The sequence below is a fragment of the Triticum urartu genome, chromosome 6A (genome assembly GCF_056163025.1).
Source record: "Triticum urartu cultivar PI428250 chromosome 6A, HENAU_Tu73, whole genome shotgun sequence".
NCBI classification, from domain to species: Eukaryota; Viridiplantae; Streptophyta; class Magnoliopsida; order Poales; family Poaceae; genus Triticum; species Triticum urartu.
Window position 1 is genome coordinate 521,357,141 of NC_141878.1, and position 22,956 is coordinate 521,380,096.

The following is a 22,956-nucleotide window of genomic DNA, read 5'->3' on the forward strand; positions in this document are numbered from 1 at the left end:
GATTGAATCCTCGACATTGTGGTTCATCCGATGAGATCACCGAGGAGCATATGGGAGCCAACATGGGTATCCAGATCCCGCTGTTGGTTATTGACCGGAGAGTCGTCTTGGTCATGTCTGCGTGTCTCCCGAACCCGTAGGGTCTACACACTTAAGGTTCGGTGACGCTAGGGTTGTTGAGATGTTAGTATACGGTAACCCGAAAGTTGTTTGGAGTCCCGGATGAGATCCCGGACGTCACGAGGAGTTCCGTAATGGTCCAGAGGTGAAGATTTATATATAGGAAGTCAAGTTTCGGCCATCGCGAAAGTTTCAGGGGTAATCGGTATTGTACCGGGACCACCGGAAGGGTCCCAAGGGTCCACCGGGTGGGGCCACCTATCCCGAAGGGCCCCATGGGCTGAAGTGGAGGGGAACCAGCCCTTGGTGGGCTGGTGCACCCCCCATGGGCGTCCCCCTGCGCCTAGGGTTGGAAACCGTAGGGGTGGGGGCGCCCCACTTGGCTTGGGGGGCAAGCCACCCCCCTTGGACGCCCCCCTTTGGAGATCCCATCTCCTAGGGCCGGCGCCCCCCTAGGGGTCCTATATATAGTGGGTGGAGGGAGGGAAGCCGCACCCTAGCCCCTGGCGCTTCCCTCTCACTCCCGTGACACCTCTCCCTCTCACTAAGCTTGGCGAAGCCCTGCCGAGATCACCGTTGCTTCCACCATCACGCCATCGTGCTGCTGGATCTCCATCAACCTCTCCTTCCCCCATGCTGGATCAAGAAGGAGGAGACGTCTTCCCAACCGTACGTGTGTTGAACGCGGAGGTGCCGTCCGTTCGGCGCTACGTCATCGGTGATTTGGATCACGACAAGTACGACTCCATCAACCCCGTTCTCTTGAACGCTTCCGCTCGCAATCTACAAGGGTATGTAGATGCACTCCCCTCTCCCTCGTTGCTAGATGACTCCATAGATTGATCTTGGTGATGCGTAGAAAATTTTAAAATTCTGCTACGTTCCCCAACAGTGGCATCATGAGCTAGGTCTATGCGTAGTTTCTATGCACGAGTAGAACACAAAGCAGTTGTGGGCGTCGATATTGTCAATTTACTTGTCGTTACTAATCTTATCTTGATTCGGCGGCATCGTGGAATGAAGCGGCCCGGACCGACCTTACACGTACGCTTATGTGAGACTGGTTCCACCGACTGACATGCACTAGTTGCATAAGGTGGCTAGCGGGTGTCTGTCTCTCCCACTTTAGTCGGATCGGATTCGATGAAAAGGGTCCTTATGAAGGGTAAATAGAAATTGGCATATCACGTTGTGGTTTTGGCGTAGGTAAGAAACGTTCTTGCTAGAAACCTATAGCAGCCACGTAAAAACTTGCAACAACAATTAGAGGACGTCTAACTTGTTTTTGCAGCATGTGCCATGTGATGTGATATGGCCAAAAGGATGTGATGAATGATATATGTGATGTATGAGATTGATCATGTTCTTGTAATAGGAATCACGACTTGCATGTCGATGAGTATGACAACCGGCAGGAGCCATAGGAGTTGTCTTAATTTATTTATGACCTGCGTGTCAACATAAACGTCATGTAATTACTTTACTTTATTGCTAAACCGTTAGCCATAGTAGTAGAAGTAATAGATGATGAGACAACTTCAAGAAGACACGATGATGGAGATCATGATGATAGAGATCATGGTGTCATGCCGGTGACAACGATGATCATGGAGCCCCGAAGATGGAGATCAAAAGGAGCAAATGATATTGGCCATATCATGTCAGTATTTGATTACATGTGATGTTTATCATGTTTTACATCTTATTTGCTTAGAACGACGGTAGCTTAAATAAGATAATCCCTCATAATAATTTCAAGAAAGTGTTCCCCCTAACTGTGCACCGTTGCGAAGGTTTGCTGTTTCGAAGCACCACGTGATGATCGGGTGTGATAGATTCTAACGTTCGAATACAACGGGTGTAAGCCAGATTTACACACGCAATACACTTAGGTTGACTTTACGAGCCTAGCATGTACAGACATGGCCTCGGAACACGGAAGACCGAAAGGTCAAGCATGAGTCGTATAGAAGATACGATCAACATGGAGATGTTCACCGATGTTGACTAGTCCGTCTCACGTGATGATCGGACACGGCCTAGTTGACTCGGATCATGTTTCACTTAGATGGCTAGAGGGATGTCTATCTGAATGGGAGTTCATTGAATAATTTGATTAGATGAACTTAATTATCATGAACTTAGTCTAAAATCTTTACAATATGTCTTGTAGATCAAATGGCCCACGTTGTCCTCAACTTCAATGCGTTCCTAGAGAAAACCAAGCTAAAAGATGATGGCAGCAACTATACGGACTGGGTCCGGAACCTGAGGATCATCCTCATAGCTGCCAAGAAAGATTATGTCCTAGAAGCACCGCTAGGTGACGCACCCATCCCAGAGAACCAAGACGTTATGAACGCTTGGCAGTCATGTGCTGATGATTACTCCCTCATTCAGTGCGGCATGCTTTACAGCTTATAACCGGGGCTCCAAAAGCGTTTTGAGCAACACGGAGCATATGAGATGTTCGAAGAGCTGAAAATGGTTTTCCAAGCTCATGCCCGGGTCAAGAGATATGAAGTCTCCGACAAGTTCTTCAGTTGTAAGATGGAGGAAAATAGTTCTGTCAGTGAGCACATACTCAAAATGTCTGGGTTGCATAACCGCTTGACTCAGCTGGGAGTTAATCTCCCGGATGACGAGGTCATTGACAGAATCCTTCAGTCCCTTCCACCGAGCTACAAGAGCTTCGTGATGAACTTCAATATGCAGGGGATGGAACAGACCATTCCTGAGGTATATTCAATGCTGAAATCAGCGGAGGTGGAGATCAAAAAGGAACATCAAGTGTTGATGGTTAATAAAACCACTAAGTTTAAGAAAGGCAAGGGTAAGAAGAACTTCAAGAAGGACGGCAAGGGGGTTGCCGCGCCCGGTAAGCAAGCTGCCGGGAAGAAGCAAAGAATGGACCCAAGCCCGAGACTGAGTGCTTTTATTGAAAGGAAAGTGGTCACTGGAAGCGGAACTGCCCCAAATATTTAGCGGACAAGAAGGCCGGCAACACTAAAGGTATATGTGATATACATGTAATTGATGTGTACCTTACCAGTACTCGTAGTAGCTCCTGGGTATTTGATACCGGTGCGGTTGCTCACGTTTGTAACTTAAAGCAGGAGCTGCGGAATAAGAGGAGACTGGCAAAGGACGAGGTGACGATGCGCGTCGGGAATGGTTCCAAGGTCGATGTGATCGCCGTTGGCACGCTACCTCTACATTTACCTACGGGATTAGTTTTAAACCTCAATAATTGTTATTTATTGCCAGCTTTGAGCATGAACATTGTATCAGGATCTCGTTTAATTCGAGATGGCTACTCATTTAAATCCAAGAATAATGGTTGTTCTATTTATATGAGAGATATGTTTTATGGTCATGCCCCGCTGGTGAATGGTTTATTCTTAATGAATCTCGAGCGTAATGTTACACATATTCATAGTGTGAATACCAAAAGATGTAAGGTTGATAATGATAGTCCCACATACTTGTGGCACTGCCGCCTTGGTCACATAGGCGTCAAACGCATGAAGAAGCTCCATGCAGATGGACTTTTGGAGTCTCTTGATTACGAATCATTTGACACGTGCGAACCATGCCTCATGGGTAAAATGACCAAGACTCCGTTCTCAGGAACAATGGGGCGAGCAACCAACTTATTAGAAATCATACATACTGATGTGTGCGGTCCAATGAGTGTTGAGGCTCGCGATGGCTATCGTTATGTTCTCACCCTCACTGATGACTTGAGTAGATATGGGTATGTCTACTTAATGAAACACAAGTCTGAGACCTTTGAAAAGTTCAAGGAATTTCAGAGTGAGGTTGAGAATCAACGTGACAGGAAAATCAAGTTCTTGTGATCAGATCATGGGGGAGAATACTTGAGTCACGAATTTGGCACACACTTAAGGAGATGTGGAATAGTTTCACAACTCACGCCGCCTGGAACACCTCAGCGTAATGGTGTGTCCGAACGTCGTAATCGCGCTCTATTGGATATGGTGCGATCTGTGATGTCTCTTACTGATCTACCGCTGTCATTTTGGGGATATGCTTTAGAGACTGCCGCATTCACTTTAAATAGGGCTCCGTCGAAATCCGTTGAGACGACACCGTATGAATTATGGTTTGGGAAGAAACCTAAGCTGTCGTTTCTGAAAGTTTGGGGATGCGATGCTTATGTCAAGAAACTTCAACCTGAAAAGCCCGAACCCAAATCGGAAAATGCGTCTTCATAGGATACCCTAAAGAAACTATTGGGTATACCTTCTACCTCAGATCCGAAGGCGAGATCTTTGTTGCCAAGAACGGATTCTTTCTAGAGAAAGAGTTTCTCTCAAAAGAAGTAAGTGGGAGGAAAGTAGAACTTGATGAAGTATTGCCTCTTGAACCGGAGAGTGGCGTAGCTCAGGAAATTGTTCCTGAGGTGCCTGCACCGACTAGAGAGGAAGTTAATGATGATGATCATGAAACTTCAGATCAAGTTGCTACTGAACTTCGTAGGTCCACAAGGACACGTTCCGCACCAGAGTGGTTCGGCAACCCTGTCTTGGAAATCATGTTGTTAGACAACGGTGAACCTTCGAACTATGAAGAACCGATGGCGGACCCAAATTCCGACAAATGGCTGGTAGCCATGAAATCCGAGATAGGATCCATGTATGAAAAAGAAGTATGGACTTTGACTGACTTTCCTGATGATCGGCGAGCCATAGAAAATAAATGGATCTTTAAGAAGAAGACAGACGCGGATGGTAATGTAACCATCTATAAAGCTCGGCTTGTCACTAAGGGTTATCGACAAGTTCAAGGGGTTGACTACGATGAGACTTTCTCACCCGTAGTGAAGCTGAAGTCCGTCCGAATCATGTTAGCAATTGCCACATTCTATGATTATGAGATATGGCAAATGGACGTCAAAACTGCATTCCTTAATGGTTTCCTTAAGGAAGAATTGTATATGATGCAGCCGGAAGGTTTTGTCGATCCTAAGAATGCTGACAAGGTGTGCAAGCTCGAACGCTCGATCTATGTGCTGGTGCAAGCATCTCGGAGTTGGAACATTCGTTTTGATGAGATGATCAAAGCGTTTGGGTTTACGCAGACTTATGGAGAAGCCTGCATTTACAAGAAAGTGAGTGGGAGCTCTATAGCATTTCTCATATTGTATGTGGATGACATACTGTTGACGGGAAATGATATAGAATTCTTGGAAAGCATAAAGGCCCACTTGAACAAGTGTTTTTCAATGAAGGATCTTGGAGAAGCTGCTTACATACTAGGCATCAAGATCTATAGAGATAGATCGAGACGCCTCATTGGTCTTTCATAGAGTACGTACCTTGACAAGATATTGAAGAAGTTCAATATGGATCAGTCAAAGAAGGGGTTCTTGCCTATGTTGCAAGTTACAAGATTGAGCACGGCTCAATGCCCGACCACGGCAGAAGATAGAGAAAAGATGAGTGTCGTCCCCTATGCCACGGCCATAGGGTCTATCATGTATGCTATGCTGTGTACCAGACCTGATGTAAACCTTGCCGTAAGTTTGGTAGGAAGGTACCAAAGTAATCCCGGCATGGAACACTGGACAGCAGTCAAGAATATCCTGAAGTACCTGAAGAGGACTAAGGATATGTTTCTCGTTTATGGAGGTGACGAAGAGCTCGTCGTAAAGGGTTACGTCGATGCTAGCTTCGACACAGATCTGGATGACTCTAAGTCACAAACCGGATACGTGTATATTTTGAATGGTGGGGCAGTAAGATGGTGCAGTTGCAAGCAAAGCGTTGTGGCGGGATCTACATGTGAAGCGGAGTACATGGCAGCCTCGGAGGCAGCACAAGAAGCAATCTGGGTGAAGGAGTTCATTAACGACCTAGGAGTCATTCCCAATGCGTCGGGCCCGATGACTCTCTTCTGTGACAACACTGGAGCTATTGCCCTTGCCAAGGAGCCCAGGTTTCACAGGAAGACCAGGCATATCAAGCGTCACTTCAGCTCCATTCGTGAAAGTGTTCAAAATAGAGACATAGAAATTTGTAAAGTACATACGGACCTGAATGTAGCAGATCCATTGACTAAACCTCTCCCTAGAGCAAAACATGATCAACACCAAAACTCAATGGGTGTTCGATTCATCACAATGTAACTAGATTATTGACTCTAGTGCAAGTGGGAGACTGTTGGAAATATGCCCTAGAGGCAATAATAAAATGGTTATTATTATATTTCCTTGTTCATGCTATAATTGTGTTATCCGGAAATCGTAATACATGTGTGAATACATAGACCACAACACGTCCCTAGTGAGCCTCTAGTTGACTAGCTCGTTGATAAAAAGATAGTCATGGTTTCCTGACTATGGACATTAGATGTCATTGATAACGGGATCACATCATTAGGAGAATGATGTGATGGACAAGACCCAATCCTAAGCATAGCTCAAAGATCGTGTAGTTCGTTTGCTATAGCTTTTCCGAATGTCAAGTATCATCTCCTTAGACCATGAGATTGTGCAACTCCCGGATACCGTAGGAGTGCTTTGGGTGTGCCAAACGTCACAGCGTAACTGGGTGACTATAAAGGTGCACTACGGGTATCTCCGAAAGTGTCTGTTGGGTTGGCACAAATCAAGACTCGGATTTGTCACTCCGTATGACGGAGAGGTATCTCTGGGCCCACTCGGTAATGCATCATCATAATGAGCTCAATGTGACCAAGTGGTTGATCACGGGATCATGCATTGCAGTACGAGTAAAGTGACTTGCCGGTAACGAGATTGAACGAGGTATTGGGATACCGACGATCGAGTCTCGGGCAAGTAACGTACCGATTGACAAAGGGAATTGTATACGGGATTGATTGAATCCTCGACATCATGGTTCATCCGATGAGATCATCGAGGAGCATGTGGGGGCCAACATGGGTATCCAGATCCCGCTATTGGTTATTGACCGGAGAGTCGTCTCGGTCATGTCTGTGTGTCTCCCGAACCCGTAGGGTCTACACACTTAAGGTTCGGTGATGCTAGGGTTGTTGAGATGTTAGTATACGGTAACCCGAAAGTTGTTCGGAGTCCCGGATGAGATCCCGAACGTCACGAGGAGTTCCGGAATAGTCTGGAGGTGAAGATTTATATATAGGAAGTCAAGTTTCGGCCATCGGGAAAGTTTCGGGGGTAATCGGTATTGTACCGGGACCACCGGAAGGGTCCCGGGGGTCCACCGGGTGGGGCTACCTATCCCGGAGGGCCCCATGGGCTGAAGTGGGAGGGGAACCAGCCCCTAGTGGGCTGGTGCGCCCCCCATGGGCCTCCCCTGTGCCTAGGGTTGGAAACCCTAGGGGTGGGGCCCCCCACTTGGCTTGGGGGGCAAGCCACCCCCCTTGGAGATCCCATCTCCTAGGGCCGGCGCCCCCCCTAGGGGTCCTATATATAGTGGGGGGAGGGAGGGCAGCCGCACCCTAGCCCCTGGCGCCTCCCTCTCCCTCTCGCTAAACTTGGAGAAGCCCTGCCGAGATCGCCGTTGCTACCACCATCACGTCGTCGTGCTGCTGGATCTCCATCAACCTCTCCTTCCCCCTTGCTGGATCGAGAAGGAGGAGACGTCTTCCCAACCGTACGTGTGTTGAACGCGGAGGTGCCATCCGTTCGGCGCTAGGTCATCAGTGATTTGGATCACGACAAGTACGACTCCATCAACCCCGTTCTCTTGAACGCTTCCGCTCACGATCTACAAGGGTATGTAGATGCACTCCCCTCTCCCTCGTTGCTAGATGACTCCATAGATTGATCTTGGTGATGCGTAGAAAATTTTAAAATTCTGCTACATTCCCCAACAGTTGTCACCACAGATAAGCATGTCCAAGACATACATCAAGTGTTCTCAAATCCTTAAAGACTCAATTCGATAAGATAACTTCAAAGGGAAAACATCCAAAACGGATAATATAATAACATGGAACAATCAAGAATTATAGATACGTTGGAGACGTATCAAGCATCCCCAAGCTTAATTCTTGCATGGGACCTAAGTATGCGACCAAGGACACATATTTGAATTTCTAACTAATTTATATGCATTAGAGCATGTGCATGTAGTTCATATTTGAATTATGCACATGAATGCATAGAAAACTCAGTTAATGTATAAAAATGTCCAAGCGAACCCTGAAAAATCCCAAAAATTGATACCACACTCGTGTTGTTTTATGTTGACACGAGAAACATTTTGAAAGTAAGAAGAGGCAACAAATATCGTTTCGTCCCCCAAGTGGCACGTACCCTACCGAAACCATCAGGCTTGTTGTGAGAGAAGCTCTCTGGTTTGCGAGAAGCTTATACCCAGACCTGCCCCAAATAGGACAATATTTTTACCATGGCATGTCGCTGCCGTTCCATGATATCATGTTAAGTTTCATGAATTTCAGATGAGTTTTTGATTTACTAGAATTTTAAAACCATGTATCTCAATGTTAGCGACCGAGCGACGGTGTCAAGGTGTTTGACATTCGTTCTCATTTCTTGCATGTGACCTAATCTTGCAACCAAGGACAAACATTTGATTTTACAACCCATTTTTATGGACTGGAGCATGTGCATGTAGTTCAATTTTGAATTATGCACATAAATGCCTCGAAACCTCAATTAATGTATAAAAATGTCCAAACAATCCCCGAAAAAATCCAAAATTTAACACGACACTCCTGTTGTTCTATGTTGACACCAGGAAAAAAATTGAAAGGAAGAAGAGGCGACGAATATTGTTTTGTCCACAAAGTTGACACGTTTCCCTAACGGAACAATGAGGCTTCTTGTGAGAAGCTATGGTTTGTGGGAAGCTTATACCACAACCTGCCCCAAATGGGACAATATTTGTTACCCCGGCATGTTGATGTCATTCCATGATAGCATGCCAAGGTTTATGAATTTCAAACAGATTTTGGATTTACTAGAATTACAAAAGAAAGTACCTCAACATTTCCCGGAGAGCCACGGTGTCGTGGTGTTCAAAATTCATCCCCATTTCTTGCATGGGACATAAGCATAAACCCATGGACACATATATGATTTTACAACCCATGTTGGTGCACCGGAGCATGTGCATGTGCTTTAATTTTGAATTGTGCACCTGAAACGGCTAGAAAACCAATTTAATATATAAAATTTCCAACCGAACCCTGAATAATTCCAATTTTTTTACGACACACATATAGTTGCATGTTCACTGCAGATAAAAGGTCTAGCAATTCAAACACCGTCCATTGCCGCTGTGACCCCATTATGTAATTAAAATCAAGATGAAAAATCAAGTAGATCCCATACAGTTTATTATCACCAACCGTGTGAGATGCAGTACAAAATATCCTGGAGCACCGTTGGTGTATAGTATGCCTATGGCTTACGCGAGAAGGTGCATCGGCTACAGTCCACAGCTGGCATGTCAAGCACACTAGCTCACTCCCCAAATATCATTTCACTGTTCAATCCTCGTCGGTGAAAGATGGGGACGTGGATCCGCGTCATGAGGGCAACTTTGACGGGCCCCTCCGGCGAGAGCGCGGCCGCAGCCGCCATGCGCGTGCTAACAAGGTGCATGAGCGTGACCGCAATCTGCGACCGGGCAGACAAGGTAGCCCAAACGGTCGTTGTTGCTTCTCAGGTGGCGACAACAACATCTGCCTCGGGGATAGCAACTGGCAAGAGCGGCACAGCAGCTGTCCATTCCGCAGCGGTGTCCTTAGCCCTGATGGAGGCCACCCATGCCCAGCTCGTGGTGGTCACCACATAAATTGAACAAAGCTTCTCCGACAACGGTCGACAACCCACAGACGAAGAGTTGGCAATCGCCGAGAGCGTTTGAGCAGCCGTTTGTTCCTCCGCCGCATACCTTGCGACGACGGAGCCCATCCAAGCCCAGATCACGGCCGCCCACGCCCAGCTCGTGGCGGCCTTTTCCAAAGAGATGGTAGACGTGGATGGCGAGATGCTTGCCGAGTATGGTGTGATGGATGCCATGGAGCCCGAGGGAGTCCTGGATTAGGGGGTCTCCGGACAGCCAGACTATATCCTTTGGTCGGACCGTTGGACTATGAAGATACAAGATTGAAGACTTCGTACCATGTCCGGATGGGACTCTACTTGGCATGGAAGGCAAGCTAGGCAGTACGGATATGGATATCTCCTCCTTTGTAACCGAGCTTGTGTAACCCTAACCCTCTCTGGTGTCTATATAAACCTGAGGGTTTTAGTCCGTAGGACAACATACAATCATACCATAGGCTAGCTTCTAGGGTTTAGCCTCTTCAATCTCGTGGTAGATCAACTCTTGTAATACTCATATCATCAAGAATAAATCAAGCAGGACGTAGGGTTTTACCTCCATCAAGAGGGCCCGAACCTGGGTAAAACATCGTGTCCCCTGCCTCCTCTTACCATCCGCCTTAGACGCACAGTTCGGGATCCCCTACCCGAGATCCACCGGTTTTGACACCGACATTGGTGCTTTCATTGAGAGTTCCTCTATGTCATCATTATCAGGCTTGATGGCTCCTTCGATCATTGTTAGCGATGCAGTCCAGGGTGAGACTTTTCTCCCCGGACAGATTTTTATATTCGGCGGCTTTGCACTGCGGGCCAATTCGCTTGGCCATCTGGAGCAGATTGAAAGCTATGCCCCTGGCCATCAGGTCAGGTTTGGAAGCCTAAACTACATGGCCGATATCCGCGGAGACTTGATCTTCGACGGATTCGATCCCCTGCCGAGTGCGCCGCACTGTCACGATGGGCATGATTTAGCTCTGCCGCCAAACAGTGCCCTGGAGGCCGCACCCGCATCCGCTCCGACCTTTAATTCAGAGCCAACTACGCTGACCGAGGGCGGGTGGCTAGACCCCACCGCGGAGGCTGCAGCCTCAACGGCGATCGAGCTGAACACCAACCTTATCCTTCGCGAGGCCCGTGACTCCACATTGCCGGACTCTCCTCCGAACTCTGAACCATCCGCGCCCCTGCCAATCGAATCCGATTGGGCGCCGATCATGGAGTTCACTGCCGCGGATATCTTTCAGCACTCGCCCTTCGGCGACATACTGAATTCACTAAGGTCTCTCTCTTTGTCAGGAGAGTCCTGGCCGGATTATGACCGGCAGGATTGGGATGCGGACGACGAAGAAATTCGACGCCCACCCACTTCATAGCCACTGTCGATGACTTAACCGACATGCTCGACTTCGACTCCGAAGACATCAACGGTATGGACAACGATGCAGGAGACGAACAGGAATCAGCGCCTATAGGGCACTGGACAGCCACCTCATCATTCGATATATACATGGTGGACACACCCAAAGAAGGCAATGGCGACGAGACAGCGGAGGATGACCCCTCCAAGAAGCAACCCAAGCGCCGACGTCAGCGGCGCCGCTCTAAGTCCCGCAAAAGAAAAAGTGGTGATACCAGCACAGGAGATAATAACACTCCGGATAGTGCTGAAGATGGCAACAATCCCCTCCAGCACGATCTAGGACAGGAGGATGGAGAGGCCAGCCCTCCAGAGAGAGCGGCAAATGGAGAGGCGGAGGATGATAATTACATGCCCCCCTCCGAAGACGAGGCAAGCCTCGACGATGACGAATTCGTCGTGCCAGAAGATCCCGTCGAACAAGAGCACTTCAAGTGCCGGCTTATAGCCACGACAAATAGCCTTAAGAAAAAGCAGCAATAGCTTCAAGCTGATCAAGATGTGCTAGCTGACAGATGGACTGAAGTCCTCGCGAGTGAAGCCTTATAAACTCGAACGCCCCTCCAAGAGTTACCCAAAATGCAGGTTGCTACCCCGACTGGAGGAAGAAGCTATGACGCGGCTGATCGGCCACCTCGTGGTCGCAACAGAGAGGCATTCCAGCCAAAAGCTCAGCCTACACCCCAACGCCATTCAAATAAAAAGGCATGGGGAAATATGCCAGACCTGCGAGACGTATTGGAGGACAAAGCAAAATATGCAAGATCGATCTACGGATCACGAGGACGCACCACCATGCAATACGATAATCATCACGCCGGATACAGCAAAAGTAAATCCGGCCGGGCCGAACACAGCAGGCAAGATTCGTTGGAGCTGCATCGCGATATAGCCCAGTACAGAGGTGCCGCACACCCCTTATGCTTCACAGACAAAGTAATGGATCATCAAATCCCAGAGGGTTTCAAACCCGTAAATATAGAATCATACGACGGCATAACAGATCCTGCGGTATGGATCGAGGATTTCCTCCTGCATATCCACATGGCACGCGGTGATGATCTACACGCCATCAAATATCTCCCACTCAAACTCAAAGGACCAGCTCGGCATTGGCTCAATAGCTTGCCAGCAGAGTCCATTGGCTGTTGGGAGGATCTGGAAGCCGCATTCCTCGACAACTTTCAGGGCACTTATGTGCGACCACCAGATGCCGATGACTTGAGCCACATAATTCAACAGCCAGAGGAATCGGCCAGGCAATTCTGGACACGGTTCCTAACAAAGAAAAATCAAATTGTCGACTGTCCGGATGCAGAGGCTCTAGCAGCTTTCAAGCACAACATCCGCGACGAGTGGCTAGGCCGGCACCTTGGTTACGAAAAGCCGAAATCTATGGCAGCCCTCACGACACTCATGACCCGCTTTTGTGCGGGAGAAGACAGCTGGCTGGCTCGCAGTAATAACATATCAAAGAACCATGGTACTTTGGATACCAAGGAAGGCAATAGCAGGTCACGTCGCAACAAACATAAGCGCCGCATTAACAGCGACAATACCGAGGATACGACAGTCAATGCTAGATTCAAAGGCTCTAAACCCAGTCAGCGGAAAAAGCCATTCAAAAGAAGCACTCCGGGCCCGTCCAGTTTGGACCGTATACTCGATCGCTCGTGTCAAATACACGGCACCCCCGACAAGCCAGCCAACCACACCAACAGGGATTGTTGGGTGTTCAAGTAGGCCGGCAAGTTAGTTGCCAAAAACAAAGATAAGGGGCCACATAGCGATGACGAGGAGGAGCCTCGGCAGACGAATACAGAAGAGGTTCCCCCCACAAGTGCGGACGGTGAACATGATATACGCAACCCACATCCCCAAGAGGGAGCGGAAGCGTGCGCTCAGGGACGTATATGCGTTGGAGCCAGTCGCCCCAAAGTTCAACCCTTGGTCCTCCTGTCCGATCACCTTCGATCGCAGGGACCACCCCACTAGTATCCGTCATGGCGGATTTGCCGCACTGGTCTTAGACCTAATTATTGACGGATTTCACCTCACTCGAGTCCTTATGGATGGCGGCAGCAGCCTGAACCTCATTTACCAGGACACGGTGCGCAAAATGGGTATAGACCCCTTGTCGGTGTCAAAACCGGCGAATCTCGGGTAGGGGGTCCCGAACTGTGCGTCAAGGTCGGATGGTAACAGGAGGCAGGGAACACAATGTTTTTACCCAGGTTCGGGCCCTCTCGATGGAGGTAATACCCTACTCCTGCTTGATTAATATTGATGATATGGGTAGTACAAGAGTAGATCTACCACGAGATCAAGGAGGCTAAACCCTAGAAGCTAGCCTATGGTATGATTGTTATATATATTGTCTCTCTATCGACTAGCCTGGCCTCGGTTTATATAATGCACCGGAGGCCTAGGATAACAAGAGTCCTAGCCGAATACGCCGGTGGGGAGAAGTCCTTGTCTTGATCGCCAAGTCTTGTGGAATCTTCCTTGTATGCGGCAGCCGTCCGAACTGGCCCATGAGTATACGGCCACGGGGGTCCTCGGCCCAATCTAATAGATCGGGAGACGACGAGGTGAGTCCCCCCTAGTCCAGGACACCGTCAGTAGCCCCCTGAACCGGTCTTCAAGTTAGGGACGCTCCTCGATTCTTCCGAACTGTTCTTCATCTTCGGTTGCCGGTCTTGAAAACTGGTTCAACAAATCTTCTTCATCTTCGATCTTGAGAATCGCCGAAATGCATTCGACCAGTTTACACGTCGGGTATCTGAGGAGCCCCTTTAAGTTTCCAGCCTTTATCAATGCCTTGTTTATTTTTATGCCATACCTCGGGTTTGAAGTTGTTCCCGGGAGGCAGGGTCCTCTTGCGTCCGAGCTCCAACGCCGGACTGCATTCGAGGTATCTTTTGCAGCCGAGCACCAATGCCGGACCGCTTCCCAGCTCTAGCGCCGGAATGTATCCGAGCTCCAAAGCCGGACTATGTATCCGAGCTCCAACGCCGGACTGTATATCCGAGCTCCAACGCCGAAATATATCCGAGCTCCAACGCCGGACTGTGTCCAGGCTCCAATGCCGGACTATATCCGAGGTGTCATATCACCTTGGTTCAAAAAATTTGAAGGAGTTTAGCCGAGCTTAATGCCGGAAATGCCCTCTACGGAGCCAGCCACTAGCGCCCGAGCTTTATGCCGGACTGCTTCCCAGGTGGTGCACCACCCCGAATGTGGGCCGATTTTTGTGAATATTTTTTGTTGGTGCAATTTATTCTCTACCGAGATATATAGCCAGTAGCCCTCAAGGTGTGTATCGGTCTAAAACCCGAGATGCACATGAAGGATGACGTAAGGCCGCTGAGACTCAGGTTGATTTGCAAAATCGGCCTGAGGATCAAGTCCAAGCTCGGCAGAATACTTAGGGACACTAAAAGCGGCGTGCTCAGTCCTCGAGACTCAGGTTGGGTGCGGCCGACCAACCTGAGGATCAAAATCTCCTCGGAAACTATATTGCACATAAAATTTTCTGCATTGGACAAGCAATGCAGTAGCCCCCGAGACACTGGTCGGGTGGCAACACCAGATCAGGGGATCGATGTGCCCCTTTAATATTTGTAAATAATAAGCCCGAAGCCTAGTAGCCCCCGAGCCTTAATGCGGGCACGGGTGGCCGAATTAAGGGTCAATATCCATAGTAAAATCATAAATTATGTGTAATGACTCTATGTATCCAAGTGCTTTACATCATTAATGCTCAGATCCGCATTGTACAAAACTTTGTTGACCGACCATCGGCTTCCACCTCCTCGGCCAGTAGCCGAGGAGTGTTTGTCCTACTTTATAAAACCTTTATGAGGGCAAAGATTTACAAAAAACAAGGCAATCTGGCCATACGGTTTTATAAACAAAGGTACGTAGAGAGTTATATTACTCTTTAACAGAAGAAATGTCTTCCAAAGAAAATAGTCCCGCTATCGGTTCCTTTCTTTGGGTTGTCATGCTAAGCATGATCATTAAACCTCAGCTCTAATGTAAGAGCAAAATATTGAGGATTTAGTTTGGGAGGCCAGTTAATAGCCCCCGTTAGTGTTCGGCGACAGTCGGGGTCAAGCCGTAAGCACTTCGGCCAATGTTATGAACGGCCCATCATTTAACATAGTCATCGGATCGCTGACCAGTTTACGCTTATTGTGAAAGTCAGTTTTCGGCTTTCTCCACTGAGGTGCTTAACCTATGAGCTGGAAGCACAATCGCCGTGGTTCTCCCTTTGCACGCCTAGCCAAACAAAACGGAACATAGGAAGCAAGTGCAGGAGCCGGGCAACCCAACTATTGACCGAAGACACAATTCGAAACCGATGCATATATAGCAATATCTGAGAATGTTTTTGCCGAATCCCTAAAGGTGTCCGGCATTGCACTGCGAGACTAATGCTGGAAAAGCACAAATAGTTTAAAAGTGCCAAAAATCTTGGAAAACCAAGAAACGTCAGTAAAAACATGACGTCCGAACAATATCAAGTGTTCGGTGCCAATCCGAAAGTTGGTCTTAGAAAAAAGAAGTGCTTCTGTCGTGCTTTAACATGATACATCCTATCTCAAGACTTCGAGCGGGTCAGTCTACGGCTTCAACCTCCTATCCCGAGGGCGGAGTACTTCTCATTAGGCCAGTTTAGCAAACTAAACTCTAGCGGCTTTGAGAGAGAAATTAGGCTCCCCGGCTAGTGACCACACACTCGTGTCGAAAAAAGGAGTGATAAATAATAATAATAAAACTTTGCAATGACTAAGAAGAAGAACACTTATTATAAAACGGCTCAAATAAACTTAAGAGCCCCCAAGTGACTTGGGTAGAAGAATGATTGCATGTACCGAAGTACTTATATCATATCTATGTTCAACCGAACTTTAAACGCGTCTTAACCGACCGTCAGCTTCTCCCTCTTCGGTCAAGGACCGAAAAGTGTTATGTACTCCATCGGTCAAGAATATCGACGGTGTTTCCAATAATCAGGCAATCAGGCCATAAGGCTGTAACAGACAAAGCGCGCTCAGGGAACTTATGCTATATTACCATGAAGTGTAAGAAGCATCTTCGAAGAAAATAGTACCCCCACCGATACCTTTCTTCGGTGCTCATTGTTATTATGAGACTTGTGCAATAGATTTTTTGTACTCATGAGTTCCGTTGTGTGCCGACCATCATTGAAAACTATAAGAGCGCTAGCTTTCGGCTTCACCCAGTCTGAGGTCCGGCTCGGTTGACCCGATCGTGACAATCGCAGAGGTGCTCCCTTTACTCCCTAGCCGAACAATCGGGAACGTAGGGGTAAACACAGGAGCGATGCAACCCAGCTTGCAAATCGCTTAAGTCAATATGGTGCATATTGTGGTGTAATACACGAACTAGGAACGAAGCCGTACAAGTATAATCATATGCAACAGGAAAAAGCTTCATAAAGGAAGCCCCCAAGTAAACGGGGTATTTGAATTTATGCGTCACAAACAAAGTTTGGACAAGGAAATTTTTACAAGCAACTTTTTTCCAAAAAAAGTATAATGCTTGGTCGAATCCGAACACAAGTTAGAAATTAAAGCTTTGAGCATGAAAGCGACTTAGCTGGTTAATGTGTTCGGTATTGATGACGCGGTCTGAGCTTGATGCGGGGCAAGGTTCCATCCCCCAAGCCGGTCCCGAGGTGGCGGAGCGGAGAGCTCGACACGACGAAGTGGTGACATAGCACGGTCAATGCAGACCGGCAGAGTGACGCCGAAGTCCCCAGATCATTTTCCTGTGCACAAAAAATAGTGCAAACCGGAGATAATAGTAATATTGATAATTAAAAAAAATCATTGCATAATAAATAATTTATGCAAAGTGAGTAATAAAAGAAATATGGCCTGGCGCCGAAGTCAAGTCGATGCAGGGCGTCGGCGTGATGCGGTAAAGGCGTGGCAAAGCCTGAATTGGCAGGTCGGTCCGAGCTCCGAGTGCGGCGTTCGCCGGACTATGTACGGAAACTGACCGAACCACCATGCGATTGTCGTTAATGCAGCCACCATTTGATAGACCTGTGTACATATGACGGACAAACCAGAGTAATAATTCCTTGGGAAAAATGAACCCAAACAAGCAAAAAATACTGGGATTAATAGCACCTGGTTTATTTGTTGTAGCAATCCGAAGGAAGGTGATTCCTAAAATTGGGACCCGCTCCGCACACCCATTGCCTGATGAGCGATAAAACGATGGCATGGCAATGCTGGTAAAGGTTGACTCGCCGAGGCAAAGCCCTCGGCCCAGCTAACGTGACGGAGCTGGTCGACTAGTGACGCCGAAGTGTCCAGAGTAGGTTGATGAAGAGATGGCGAAGCCCCCGGTCCAGCCGAGATGTCGAAGCCTCGATGTCAGCCGATGAGTCGAAGTAGGTCGGCGTGATGGACACCAGCTTGAAGAAGCAATAGTGCGACCCTGTCGATGCAGGTCGTGACATGGTCGATGCCGGCTTGATGAAGCGACCGTGCGGCGATGCCGGTATGCCCGCTCCGTGTAATCCATGGGGCGGCGATGTTGGTGATGATTTATCCTTCGCGATGCCGGGCTCTTGTTCGGCTTGCCGAGATGATGATCCGAAGAAGTTGAGCTTGGCTCAACAAAGTGACGCCGTATCTAGCGCAGGTTGGCAGCCGTGGAGTAATATTGCCGGAACGGTTTGACACCAGTATGATGTTGAAGATCATGTTCAAAAGATCTTACAGTTAGTGGGATGTGTTCGGGAACAAAACACAATACCCCATACAAAACTTCCTTCAAAAGGGATGTCCGAAATCCTGTTCATAAAAAAGATGAACTCAGGTCGGATTCGTTTTCGCGCAGAAAACAGATCCGAAAAGTGATGCACTAATCGGAAGGTTCCCGGAGTTTGGACGGTCGGATCGAGCCGAAATTTTGAGAGGTGGTAGATATAGGAATTCCGCAGCCGATCAACGATTGGATCTTCCAAAGGACGTCCGAGCTAGAATCTGGACACCACGCCCTAAACTCATCCAAATTCCCGTCCAGATTTGACAGGGCTCCGGTATATCGTGGATTGCCAGAGATTCCTCCATCGGAACTCGACGAAATTTTCCAGGGCTGTTGTAGACTCAATTCCGCACAACTCCACCAAAGCGATCGTCAAAGCGATACTCGAGGAGGTGGTGGTGGCAGATACGAGTTCGCTGTCCAGAAAAACAGCACGGTCGCTTGAGGGCAATGTTGACGTTGAGCCCCCGAGCTCTATAGATGATTCCTCCATGATCTTGATAGAGATCGGAGTTGATGTTTGATGAAGGCCCTCGTCCGGACATGGTGATCCGAACATGGGGCGCAATTCTTGGTCGAACCAAGGTGACCAGTCGAGATGGTGACGAAGATGCCGAAGTCGCAGTTAATCTGCAGGCGAGCCATCGATCCTTTTGTCGATCACACAACGGAATTCTCAATGAAAGCACCAATGTCGGTGTCAAAACAGGCGGATCTCGGGTAGGGGGTCCCGAACTGTGCATTAAGGTCGGATGGTAACAGGAGGCAGGGAACACAATGTTTTTACCCAGGTTCGGGCCCTCTCGATGGAGGTAATACCCTACTCCTGCTTGATTAATATTGATGATATGGGTAGTACAAGAGTAGATCTACCAAGAGATCAAGGAGGCTAAACCCTAGAAGCTAGCCTATGGTATGATTGTTGTATATATTGTCTCTCTATCGACTAGTCTGGCCTTGGTTTATATAATGCACCGGAGGCCTAGGATAACAAGAGTCCTAGCCGAATACGCCGGTGGGGAGAAGTCCTTGTCTTGATCGCCAAGTCTTGTGGAATCTTCCTTGTATGCGGCAGCCGTCCGAACTGGCCCATGAGTATACGGCCACGGGGGTCCTCGGCCCAATCTAATAGATCGGGAGACGACGTGGTGAGTCCCCCCTAGTCCAGGACACCGTCACCCCTCAAGGATCAAACCCACAAAAACGACCTTTAAAGGCGTCATACCAGGTCTAGAGGCCCATTGCACAGGCTCAGTCACACTGGAAGTGGTCTTCGGATCCCCGGATAACTTCCGAAGCGAAGAGTTAATCTTCGATATAGTCCCGTTCCGCAGTGGTTATCATGCACTGCTCGGGCGAACCGCATTTGCGAGATTCAATGCGGTACCGCATTATGCATACCTCAAGCTCAAGATGCCAGGACCTTAGGGGGTCATTAAAGTTAATGGTAACACAGAGCGCTCTCTCCGAACGGAGGAGCACACTGCGGCCTTCGCAGCGGAAGCGCAAAGCAGCCTCTCAAGGCAATCCACTAGTTCGGCGTTTAAGGACCCGAACACCTTCTAGCGCGCCCGGAGTAATCGGCAACAGGACCGCCTGGCACGTTCCGAGCTCGCATAGCAATGCGGCCCCCACCCCGGCCCAAGCCAAACGGCGAAACTCATGCCACGCGTACATAATTGTGCATTAAAAATACCATGGGCACGACTACGGCACGCCCCAAGACGCGGCTTAAACCGCACTAGGGGCTTCCCGCTTTGTTATTTTTTTTCTCTTTCAGGACATTAATCCCTGGAAACCCCGTCCGGCAGCATGATTGCCGAACACATGATGCAGCAACCAAGGAGGCAGAAAGCTACATCACACCACGGATCTCCTAGGTGGATTACGATAACGAGTGAAATACTTGCTTTAATATTACTCCTCAGCTTGCCCTTGGAGGGGACATAGTCCTACTTTTTGCTTATCGCACTACATGTATCATTCTGCTCTAACGCATGTTTTTTAATAAACAATGCATAGCATTAAGGCTTTTATTGCATTTTTCTTTATATATATATATATAGTGATACTATTCATCATCCAGGGTGCAGAATAAGTTATTCTTCACCCGAGGTAATCTTACGATCATTTCATAATTAAATTACGTTTGGAATTCAAATAGTTATATTCCTATTGATTCGCTACGTAAAATTTAGTATAAGAAAATAAGAATATAGGTTATAAGACAAGAAAATTTGTAGTTTATGTGTATTTTCCACTATGTTTTTACGTTTGTAATTTTACATAACATGAAATATTTTTTACGATGATTATATATTTTCTTACGGTCTCTTTTTACGTCGGAAATAAGACAAAACTTACGGAACGTAAAATTACGATATATTGATGGTAAAATAGAGGGGGTGAAGAATAACTATTTCTCACCCATGGTGACGAATAGCGCGATATATATATATATATATATATATATATATATATATATATATATATATATATATATAGGACTCCTCTTCTGTACTCTTGAGAGTATGTACTTCGATCCTCAATATACCTCATATACGCATTAATTATACCTTTTTATTATTCTCAATATACTTTATTAAATATTGTAAGATACCCCAATATGAGTTTAGTTGAAAAAATATCATCTGCGACGTACTTTTTGTAATATACTTTTTCACATACAAACACATCAGTATATACGTAAATATTTAAAAATACATAGACTCACATGAATTTTTTCATGAAACTCATTTTGGGGGTATCTAATAATTACTAATAAAGTATATTAAAAATAATAAAAAGGCATAAAAGATTCATCTATGTGGTATATGAGGAGCGGGAGTACATACTTCCAGGAGTACACAGCCATTTTCCTATATATATATATATATATATATATATATATAGTGATACTATTCATCACCCAGGATGCAAAATAATTTATTCTTCACCCGAGGTAATCTTACTATTATTTATAATTAAATTACGTTTGTAATTCAAATAATTACATTCATATTCATTCACTACGTAAAATTTGGTACAAAAAAATAAAAATATAGGTAATAAGACAAAAAAATTTGCAATTTATGTGTATTTCACACTATGTTTTTACGTTTGTAAATTACATAATATAAATTTTTTACAACGATTATATATTTTTTTACGGTCTCTTTTTATGTCGGAAAGAAGACAAAACTTACGGAACGTAAAATTACGATGCATAGATGGTAAAATAGAGAGGGGTGAAGAATAATTATTCCTCACCCAGGGTGACGAATAGCGCGACCCTATATATATATATATATATATATATATATATATATATATATATATACAGACGGTCTATTCTGCTAATATTAGCAGAATAACTATTCTGCACACCACTTCGGCACTGCATCATTTTGACGACGAGCACTGCAATAGAGACTAGTGAACTTCTCGTCGGAAAAAACTGCACGCGTTATTTTTTCGGTACTGTTTTCGCTCTAATTTTTTAACTGTTTATCAGAATGAGACGTGTAATATACCATTGAAAAGCTATGGATTAGGCGCAATTTCGACATGTTGAACACTTTTCGAGATTCCACACGGTTTAAGAGCAGTTTTGAAAATAGTGCGGCGGATTACGAGTGGCAGCGAGCGTTTTTTCGTGTTTTTTTCTAAAGCGCTTGTTGGAATGAAGCAAATGATACGCCGTTGGATAGATATCGTCGAGGCGCATCTTATTTATATATAAATGTTTCTCTAATTCATTACGGTTTAAGAGCAGTTTCAAATTTACTAAATCGCGGAACTCTGTTTTTCAATTTTTTTGAATTTTTCGGTACTGTTTTTGCTCCGGTTTTCTAACCGTTTGTCGAAACGAGACATATGATACGCCGTTGGAAAGCTACAGACAAGGCGCAACTTTCATATGTTGATATGGTTTTGAGATTCCTTACGGATTTTAGTTAATTTTGAAAATCGTGCGGCTGACTTCGAGAGGCAGCGGCTGTTTTTCGCGAAATTTTTACGAACGGCTGGTCAGAATAATTCAAATCATACGCTGTTGGAAAGATATCGATGAGACACAACTTTTTCATGTAGAACACTCTCTAATTCCTTACGGTTTAGGAGCAGTTTTGATTTTACCGAAATGCGGACAGTCTGTTTTTCGCAACACCCAAATCGACGTGGGTACTTCATCCGACTGAAAACCGCACTGCATCGGACGAACAACCGCACTGCATCAGACGTGTTAGAGAACTGCATGGTTTCTTTTTATTCAAACGTGATTTTTTCAAGGACGAGAAAGTAGAGTGCACTTCACATCGGGTGTAAATGAACCACAACACTATCAAGAAGTGAACGTCATTACTTTTTTGTCGTTTCGGTAACATTTTTTTCTTTACACTTACGAGATGAACAACATCATAGGTCCGGCTGCACTGTTTTAGACTGAAAACCGCACTGCATCAGACGGGCAAGAGAACTGCATGATTCGTTTTTGTCAGACGTAAATTTCCCGGACAAGAAAGTGGATCGTGCTTCACATCGGGCGTAAGTAAACTGCAAAACTATCGACAAGTGGACCGCATTACCTTTTTTTATGGTTTTCCGTAACATGTTTCTGCACTTCAAATTTTTTTGGGGTGATTGAACCGCAATAGTACCGAAGTAAACCGCAACACTACTGTAAGTGAACCGTATGTGTTTTTGTTGTCTTTTTTGTCTTTGTTCTAACTTTTTCATAGGCTTAAGTGGACCAGTGCACTGTATTGATTTTTTAAATGCA